General features: G+C 44.4%; 1 protein-coding gene across 3 annotated transcripts in view; it reads left to right on the forward strand.

Annotated features, from left to right (window-relative positions):
* Positions 1–10,000, forward strand: part of LOC143283387 (PR domain zinc finger protein 1-like) — a 59,223-nt gene that overhangs the window by 22,423 nt on the left and 26,800 nt on the right. The window contains exon 1 of one of the 3 annotated variants that reach the window (XM_076589599.1): positions 1,045–1,285. The exons of the other annotated variants lie outside the window; for them this stretch is intronic. The gene's annotated coding sequence lies outside the window, so the exon portion shown is untranslated. Of the gene's footprint in view, positions 1–1,044; positions 1,286–10,000 lie in introns of those variants that run through there. 3 annotated transcript variants of the gene reach the window in all.

The following is a 10,000-nucleotide window of genomic DNA, read 5'->3' on the forward strand; positions in this document are numbered from 1 at the left end:
TCTCTCTCTCTCTCTCTCTCTCTCTCGCTCTCCCTCTCTCTATCCCTCTCTTCTTCTTCTTCTTCTTCTTCTTCCCTCTCTCACTCTCCACTCACTGTCTGTATCTTTCTCTCTTTTCCTGTCTGTCTGTCTGGGGTGAGTCCTCAAGTGTTCTTTTCTCTATCTTCTGTGTATTTGTCTATCTGTCTGTCTGTCTGTCTGTCTGTCTGTTTCTCTCTCTCTCTCTCTCTCTCTCTCTCTCTCTCTCTATATATATATATATATATACATATATATATATATATCTCAATCGGTGACGTTCTCTCCATTTTTATGCCTCTTTTATATGATATTCTTCACCATCGATGAGGGTTCCCCCAGAGAGAATTCAAACTATCACTATTTGGTCTTCATGGTTTACCCTGTCTGTAATAATGGAGCACTGTGAATATGATGCTATTCTCATCAGGCTTTAACGCTTAATTTATGTGTGTATGTTCTAATACAGTTGTGATTAATGTGGACTGTAGAAGGAGGAAAAAGAAGGAAAGAAAGAAAGAGAGCCAGAAAGAGAGACAGAAAAAAAAGAAATCCGGAAGGAAAGAATGTGAGAGTAAGAAAGAAAGAAAGGAAAAGAAACAGCAAAAGAAAAAAAGAACAAAAAGAGCCACGCAAGAAAAGAACCGAAAAGACGAAAGCGATGCTCTCTCTCTCTGTCTCTCTCTCTCTCTCTCTCTCTCTGTCTCTGTCTCTCCGGCGAAAAGACGCCACACGCTTCATCACAATCCGCTAAGATGCTTATCAAGCGCACCCATCTGGACCCTCCCCCCCCAACAAGAGTTCAGAGCGCGGAGTACGCGAAACGAAACGAAACAAAGCCACGCAACAGGTCGACGAGCGGCGGTATGGTGATGAGGAGGTGACAGAAAAGTGGTTGCAAGTGACAAAAGGAGGGGGTGGCACGGTGGGCAGCAACCTTAGCGATTTCTCGCCTCACGCACGCGCACGCGCAGGTATTTAACTGCCGACAGGGTGGGGGACTTGGAAGAGGTGCTCACGGGAGTCGGAGTCGTCGTCGTCGTCGTCGTCACCTGATTAGCACCACAGCACCCTCCCTTTCCCTCTGTCACCACAACGATCTGCTCTGCTTGCTTTCTAACCAGTTGCAGGGGGGTGGCTGGCGTCTTTGAGCCTTTAGTTCTGCCAGAGAGAGAGAGTGAGAGATAGAACTGTTCGATCTTACAGACCTTTGACCAGTTGGTGTCTTCGTGTGTTTTTTCCTTCTGTCATCTGCAGCTGTGTACCCGTAAGTATAAAAAAAAAAAAAAAAAAATGTTCTATGTGATTTTTTTAATAATTTAAAATGTCTTTTTTTTTTCTTTTTCTTTTATTATCGTGAAGAAAGTCATAAAAAAAAAAATCGCGATAATTCGGTTTGTCTTTAGCCCTCTCCTTGTGGTAACTGGTATAAAATATTGCGTTCCATGAAATTAGAAATATCGACGAAAAGACTTTTTTTTTTCCCCCACAACCCTTTTTCGGTTTAGCTTATTTCATTTGTTTTAGGAAAAAGTAACAAGCGTTGTTTTTTTGTTGTTGTTTTTTTTATTTGTTTTTCTTTCTTCGCGTTGTCTATTTGTCAATCGGTTTCTGTTGCTACGTATTTCAGTGTTGATGTTTGCTATTCCCGTTCAATGCATTCATTTCAATTATGGTGTAAAAATTCGGTAGAAATCACTGTTTTATCTGAACAAAAAATCTGTTTAGACTTGTACTTTACCTGTGCTTACGAGTATTTATTGTATTAATTTGTATGGCTGTCCATTGACCTATTCTACGATTTTTGTTAGTTTGTCACTTAGGTATACTTTGACATTTACACCTTTTAATATTTTTATGAAAAAAACCCCCCAAATTACTAAAGTAATTGTTGTATACGGCAAATTCTTCTGCGTAAGAAAATATATAAAGGGTATAATGTCTTTTTTTTTTTAATTTTATTTCATGTTGTATCTTTTAATTCTTTATTGATTTCTTTTATAGTGAAATGTTGGCTACTTCTTTGCCTCTATCTTCGCCCCTTTCTTTCCTCGCCATCCTTTCTTAACCCTTTTCTAGTTTCGGTTTTTTATTCTCTCTCTCTCTCTGCGTCTCTCCATCTTTCTCTCTGTCTGTCTCTGTCTCTCTTTGTGTCTCTCTATCTGTTTTTCTCTCTCTCTCCCCATGTCTCTCAGTTTCCGAAACAGAAAAAAACCAGACTTATGTCGTCAACATCATTATCACACACCGTCAACTTTTGGCCACCAGACAGACAATTAATTGGATATGCAACAAAGATACCACGTGACATGATGTGATACCATAGGACACAGCACGGATGTGACATGATGTGATACCATAGGACACAGCACGGATGTGTCATGATGTGATACCGTAGGACACAGCACGGATGTGTCATGATGTGATACCGTAGGACACAGCACGGATGTGTCATGATGTGATACCGTAGGACACAGCACGGATGTGTCATGATGTGATACCGTAGGACACAGCACGGATGTGACATGATGTGATACCATAGGACACAGCACGGATGTGACATGATGTGATACCATAGGACACAGCACGGATGTGTCATGATGTGATACCATAGGACACAGCACGGATGTGTCATGACTTGATACCATAGGACACAGCACGGATGTGACATGACTTGATACCATAGGACACAGCACGGATGTGTCATGACTTGATACCATAGGACACAGCACGGATGTGTCATGACTTGATACCATAGGACACAGCACGGATGTGTCATGACTTGATACCATAGGACACAGCACGGATGTGACATGATGTGATACCATAGGACACAGCACGGATGTGACATGATGTGATACCATAGGACACACCACGGATGTGACATGATGTGATACCATAGGACACACCACGGATGTGACATGATGTGATATCATAGGACACAGCACGGATGTGTCATGACCATAGGACACAGCACGGATGTGACATGATGTGATACCATAGGACACAGCCACGGATGTGGTCTGATACAATCATTTAAGGAGAAAAGTCACAACCCCGTTTGATGAGGATACTCACATACGTAAAATAGACAGTACGCTCAACAGACTTACTGTCAGTGTGGAATGATCAAATGTTTGAAGACGATCGCCATGAACTGGGTGGGGACGTTGATTTTATTCCGGGTGGATTGCGAGGATGGAAAAAAAAAAGAGAGAAAAAAAGAAGAAGGTTTGGAGGCATTTCGGATTCAGATTGCAGGGCAAGGTAACCTTGAAGATGTAATTTTTTTTTTAGCAATTCTAAACAACATTCAGCAGAGAGTGTAACATACTGCTCTCTACTATATCAGTGTGTATACATTTGTCAAAGACAGATTCTGACCGAAGGGAAACTTAGATCAATATCGAAAAGAAAAAAAAAATAACCATGACGGCCAAATGTTTGTTCATGAACAATTGTACAACATACACAAAACCCATTCCCAATTGGATGTAAGTAAGACGATGACGGTGGACTGACATTACTGCAGAGTATGAGGACAATGAAATATAATATTTTTTCTTTTGATTGATCATGACCATAATAGTTAACATTATAGGGAAAACAAACGTATGTAATGAAAGGGGCAAATGGTCAACTCCAGACGAGTACATAATGTACAAAACGAATTAAAGAGACAGACACAGAGAGAGAGAGAGAGAACACTGAACACTGAACACTGAAATGTTTAAAGTCATTAGCTGTACAGCTCTAGTGACATAGTAGGTACAAGTCAGAACAAAGCTGGTGCAAAACAGATAAAAATGAAACGGAAAGGAAAAAAAAAAAAAAAAACATAACTGAAGCAGAATAAACTACAAAGGGATAAGCGACAACTTTGGTACTTTGTCATTAGCTGAAAAAGTCCATGTGACAGGGAGGTATACTGTGTCTTTTTTTTTCCCAGTCGCGAGAGACACAGAGAGAGACACAGAGAGAGAGACAGAGAGAGAGAGAGAGAGAGAGAGAGAGAGAGAGAGAGATGTACCTCAACTATTGAAGAGCAAACAGAACCCGCACAACTAAAAAAAATTGTCACAGATACATACACTTTGTTAACGGTGAAATATCATGTGTCTCCTTTCGGAGAAATGAGTTCATCAGTACCACCAATGCTTGAAAAAAAAAACAACTTCTTTCGTGCTTTCTTGAGTGGGCACCTCACCATGTGTGGGCGATGAGGAGACAGACAAAGACAGGAATGCTGTTTACAGGCGTGTCTACACGAATAAGTTGACGTCTGTTTGTGTGGGTAGTGTGTAATTATGCCCGCATGTCTGCTTTGAGGGGGAGGGATGGGTGGTGATTCCACCAGGGTAATAGAAGGTATCAGTACAGTCACAACAATAGCAGCAGAACAGTACATTGTACAGTGCAGAGTACCGTTGTTGTTTTCTTGTTTTTTGTTGTTGTTTTTTGTTGGTGTTGGTGTTGTTGTTTTTGCCACATAAGATTTGTTTTATGTGGATTTTTCAACATAATTTTAGCTATGGACTAACCTTTTGTCGCCGTGGGTACGTGTACAAAATGCAAGCTGCACACGGGACCTCGGTTTATCGAAAGACTAGCACCCAGACAACAACTTAAGGTCTAATGGAAGGGTTAGTAAAATTCTTGGCCCGTCTCTAAGACTCATTTCTTCTTCAACTTCTTCTTCTTCTGCGTTCGTGGGCTGCAACTCCCACGTTCATTCGTATATTCGCGAGTGGGTTTGTACGTGTATGACCGTTTTTAACCCGCCATGTAGGCAGCCATACTCCGCTTTCGGGGGTGTGCATGTTGGGTATGTTCTTGTTTCCATAACCCACCGAACGCTGACATGGATTACAGGATCTTGAACGTGCGTATTTGATCTTCTGCTTGCGTATACACACGAAGGGGGTTCAGACACTGGCAGGTCTGCACATATGTTGACCTGGGAGATCGTAAGAGTCTCCACCCTTTACCCACCAGGCGCCGTCACCGTGATTCGATCCCGGGACCCTCAGATTGAAAGTCCAACGCTTTAACCATCCGGCTGTTGCGCCCGTCTCTAAGACGGACTCGAACCCGTGGACACTTACTTCCTAGTCGGGCGCATTACCACCAGACCACCGCTACACATGTAGCACCAGTGGTGGACATTATTCGTAGCTGCGGCACCAACAGCAGCAGCAGCAGCAACTCATGTATGATCACGTCTTGACTTCTAGTTATGATGACATCCGTCACATATTCAGTATGTACATGTATCAGGACAGGACTTTATATAAGATTTTCTTGTTGTACTGTTCATCGATACAGTCTGTTGTATTGTGACATCATGTTCCAAATAAAATACTGTTTAAACCAGCAGCAGCAACATTAAAACTGTATAACGTTTAAGGGGTTGTCGCTGTACTTTAGCAGTATCAGAAGTATTTACGCAAATATAAACGGCAATAGCAGCAGCATGAAACAGAAGCAGTGGCTGTCAAATGAGCAATGTCATCATAGTAACAGCAGCAACGCAAAATGATGTGTACATCATATAGTATGATATAGCATGCTCATGCTACATGGACTCTGGGTCCTCCGTAGATGCACGAGCGTGCGCACGTGATACGTGTGTGTGTGTGTGTGTGTGTGTGTGTGTGTGTGTGTGTGCGTGTGTCAGTGAAAGGGGTGTGATGGGGATCGTATGCGCATGCAAGTCAGCACGAAAAGAAAGAAATATATATATATATATATATTTTTTTTTTTTTTTTTTTTTTTAAATACATGTACGGTGACGGAGCATAAATATAGAACAAGGAGTAAACTCGAGTAACTCTTCGGAATTGGTTAGGGAGTTGTTTCAAAACACTGTGCTCCCCCCCCCCCCCCCCCCCCCCCCCCCCCCAGCCCCCACCCTCACCCCCTATCCCCCCACTGTCTCTCACCCCCACCCCCACCCCCACCCCCACCCTTCCTCTTCTTTCCAGAGCTCCTCACCTTCCACTCTCTGTCCTCTGTCTTCGAAGAGAGAGCGGGGGGGGGAGAGGGATGGAGCGAGAGAGAAGAGAGAGAAGAGAGAGAGAGAGACAGAGAGAGACACGGAGAGAGAGAGAGAGGAGAGAGAGAGACGGAGAGACAGAGACAGAGACAGAGAGAATAAAATCAAATCAAGGTGGTTGGGTGATAAACCGTGAAATATGAAAAACGCTTGACACGGTTATCACAGTTTCCCTCCCACCAACTTGGGCTTTTTTTTTTTATTGATTTCCGCGAGGCTATCGCGGACCCGCGGCGAAATCTCCCCTCCCTCCCCCCCCCCCCATCCCCCACCCTCCCCTCCCCCTCCACTCCACCACCCCCCTCCCCCTCCCCCTCCCCCTCTTCCCTTCTACCCTTATCCTCCACCCACGCCGTCCCACCCGGCCAATGGGGTGTCTGGAAGCGGGGGCCTGCCTCTGCTGGCACAATCATTGGTTCCTGGCCATTTTCTGTTGGTGTCTCGGCCCCTTCCATTGATACAGTCCGTGGCCGCGTTCCTCTCTCCCCCCCTCTCTCTCTCTCTCTCTCTCTCTCTCTCTCTCACCTACTTACACACGTGCATACACACGGCAAGCGTTCATACACGCGCGCACGCACGCACGCACAGTTACTACGCATGTATGCAGACACACATGCACGCGCGCTCACACACACACACACACACACTCTACACACACACACACACACACACACACACACTTGTGCACATACTTTTACTCACCACCTTACGGCATACAGATCTCTCTCAAGTTTCCCCCTCCCCAATCTCTCTCTCTTTCTCTCTCTCGCCACACACACACACACACACACACACACACACGCACGCACTACACAAACATACACACACACACTACACACACACACACACACACACACACACTACACACACACACACACTCACTCACTCACACACACACCATCCCTTCTCGTCCCACTTTCAACCCCAAACCCTGTCCTCCTACCCCCTCAGTCTAACCCACCCACCTACCTCACCCTCCCAGACCCCCACCCACCCACCCACCCCTCCTGCGTGCGCGGCGTGAAGCGTCCATCGGACATTCTACAAGCGCACTGGCAGCAGCAGCAGCAGCAGTACAGGACAGATGTAGCGTAAATGTTGGAACAGGCCGACAGATGGAGATATAAACTACGAGGCTATATATATAGAGAGGTTGTTCCATTCACAAGTGTAGTGTTGGCTTCTCTCAGTGTGGGTGACTTCCGCCCCTCCCACTCTCTACCAGTTGGTTGGCTCTATCTGCTTTCGCTAGCAGCCGGATTATGAAGCTGAGAGTGTGGTTAGCGGCGCATGTGGCAGGTGACTATGTGTATTACTACTATGCTTGTTTTCAGTTCGAGGCGGGTGGGGTTTGGTTTGTGGTGTGTGGTGATGTCAGTGGACGTGTGTGTGTGTGTGTGTGTGTGGTGTGTGTGTGTTGGGCATTGATATAACTCAGTGTTGATGACTTTCGCATGATTAGTTTTTGACTCGGAAAAGAGTTTTCAAGAATCGATTGACAGAGGATTTCCACTGAATGCGTGCATAAATTGTGTGTCTAAGAGAGCATGCATTCGTGCATTCCTGCGTCTCTCTCTCTCTCCCTTTTCACACACACACACACACACACACACACACACACACATATATATATATGTGTGTGTGTGTGTGTGTGTGTGTGTGTGTGTGTGTGTGTGTGTGTGTGTAAATTGAGAGACACACACACACACACACACACACACACACACAGAGTGAGAGTGCATACACTACGCACGCGCACAGTACACGCGCGTATACGCATACACATGTATCTTTGTGTATGTGCGCGCGCACGCAAGTCACGCGCACTGGACTGATTGTGTGTGTATGACTGTCCCTGAAATACTGTCTGACGGGTCACTGGCTCCCGGGTCAAGCTATACTAGTAATCACATCTTGATTTCAGAGTAAAGGGAGGGAGGTGTGCACGTCAGTGTGCCGGTGTGTAAACTGTGTAAGCTCTGTGCTCATATCACCAGCCGTGTGTGTGTGTGTGTGTGTGTGTGTGTGTGTGTGTGTGTGTGCCTGTGTTCATCACTGTTCCGCTCTCTACAGCAGCAATCAGCTGACTGGACTGAAGACACCACCAACATGGAGAACATGTGGCTATGTGCTTTCTCCTTGTCTCCAGCCTTCTTTTCTTTGGCTTGGACTCCTAGCCACCCCCCCCCCCCCCCAACCCCCCAAAGAAAAAAAAAAAGGAATATCTTGATAGAACCGTAGATGTATATGTTTTGCGCTGACCACTAGGTACATGATTACGGTGAATGCACGCATACACTGCACGCGCGCGCACATTGATAGATGCACACAAACGCATAGCAACGCGTTTTGTCGAGTTTTGACCCTTGCGATTATTAAAAGTGTGTGTGTGTGTGTATGTGTGTGTCTACGTGTGTCTGTGTGTGTGCGTGCGTGCGTGCGTGCGTGCGTGCGTGCGTGTCTTTATATACACACGTTTTACTAAGGCGCCTCGAATCCAATTTAGAGATCAGTCGCTATGTGAATTCACATCACTAGAGCAGCAGTAGAAAAGGCAGCAGCAGCAGCAGCAGTAGTAGTAGCAGTAGTAGTACTGAATACTAGTAGTAGTAGGAGTAGGAGTAGTAGTAGGAGTAGTATATGATCACTGTGAGATCTGTTCAAATAATCCAGCTGTTCCTTTACCTGTACCTAACTCACCATCATCGATGACCCCCGAAAACGGAGTATGGCTGCCTACATGGCGGGGTAAAAACGGTCATACACGTAAAAGCCCACTCGTGTACATACCAGTGAACGTGGGAGTTGCAGCCCACCAAGGAAGAAGAGGAAGAAGGAGAAGAAGAAGAAACAATCATTGATGTGACGAAAATGAGATGGTGGTATACATATCAACATTTAAGAAAAAATATTTGAAAAAATAATAAATCATTTCTTTTTTTTTTTCAAAAAGGACGTCACAGGACGTTGTTCACACGGCAAAGGCAAATGAGATGGTGGTATACATATCAACATTTAAGAAAAATATTTGGAAAAAAAAAAAAAAAAAAAATATATATATATAAACTTTTAAAAGAAAGGACGTCACAGGAAGTTGTGGCGATGGGGATGCAGGGGCTTGGCGACGGCGATAATTCACTCAATTCAAACACGATTCTTCGTCATTTACCTAAAAAATACCCTAACTCTGTTCAACCCAACGGAATGATTGATCTCCAAATATTGTGATTTCGGATGTCGGTTATTTCAGCATTGTGATAATAATTATGTTACCGGTTTAAGTATCAGGTTTTTTGTTGTTGTTGTTTGTTTGTTTGTTTGTTGTTGTTGTTTTTTATACGTTTTTGTGATACATTTAAGTATTTGTGGTTTTGATATTAAATATTGTGATGAATGAAATATGATATGCATTACTTTGGTATTGTGATGTGTGATATGTATTATGAGTGTCATGTTGTGTACGGAGATATTTGCGCGTGTCTCAACAGACTTTTGTGCTTGGTTGAAAGTCTGTGCAGGGTTTTGGATGTTAGTTTTTCCGGCATTTAAGCGTCTGTTTTTTTGTTTTTTTTTGCATTATAAACGCATCTGAGCATGTTTAACACAGAAAAGCACTAACATTCTTCTTCTTCGTTCGTTCGTGGACTGCAACTCCCACGTTCACTCGTATGTACACGAGTGGGCTTTTACGTGTGTGACCGTTTTAACCCCGCCATGTAGGCAGCCATACTCCGTTCTTGGGGTGTGCATGCCGGATTTGTTCTTGTTTCCATAACCCACCGAACGCTGACATGGATTACAGGATCTTGAACGTGCGTATTTGATCTTCTGCTTGCATATACACACGAAGGGGGTTCAGGCACAAGCAGGTCTGCACATAAGCTGACCTGGGAGATCGGAAAAATCTCCACCCTTTACCCACCAGAC

The sequence above is a fragment of the Babylonia areolata genome, chromosome 6, assembly GCF_041734735.1.
Source record: "Babylonia areolata isolate BAREFJ2019XMU chromosome 6, ASM4173473v1, whole genome shotgun sequence".
Classification (NCBI taxonomy): Eukaryota; Metazoa; Mollusca; class Gastropoda; order Neogastropoda; family Buccinidae; genus Babylonia; species Babylonia areolata.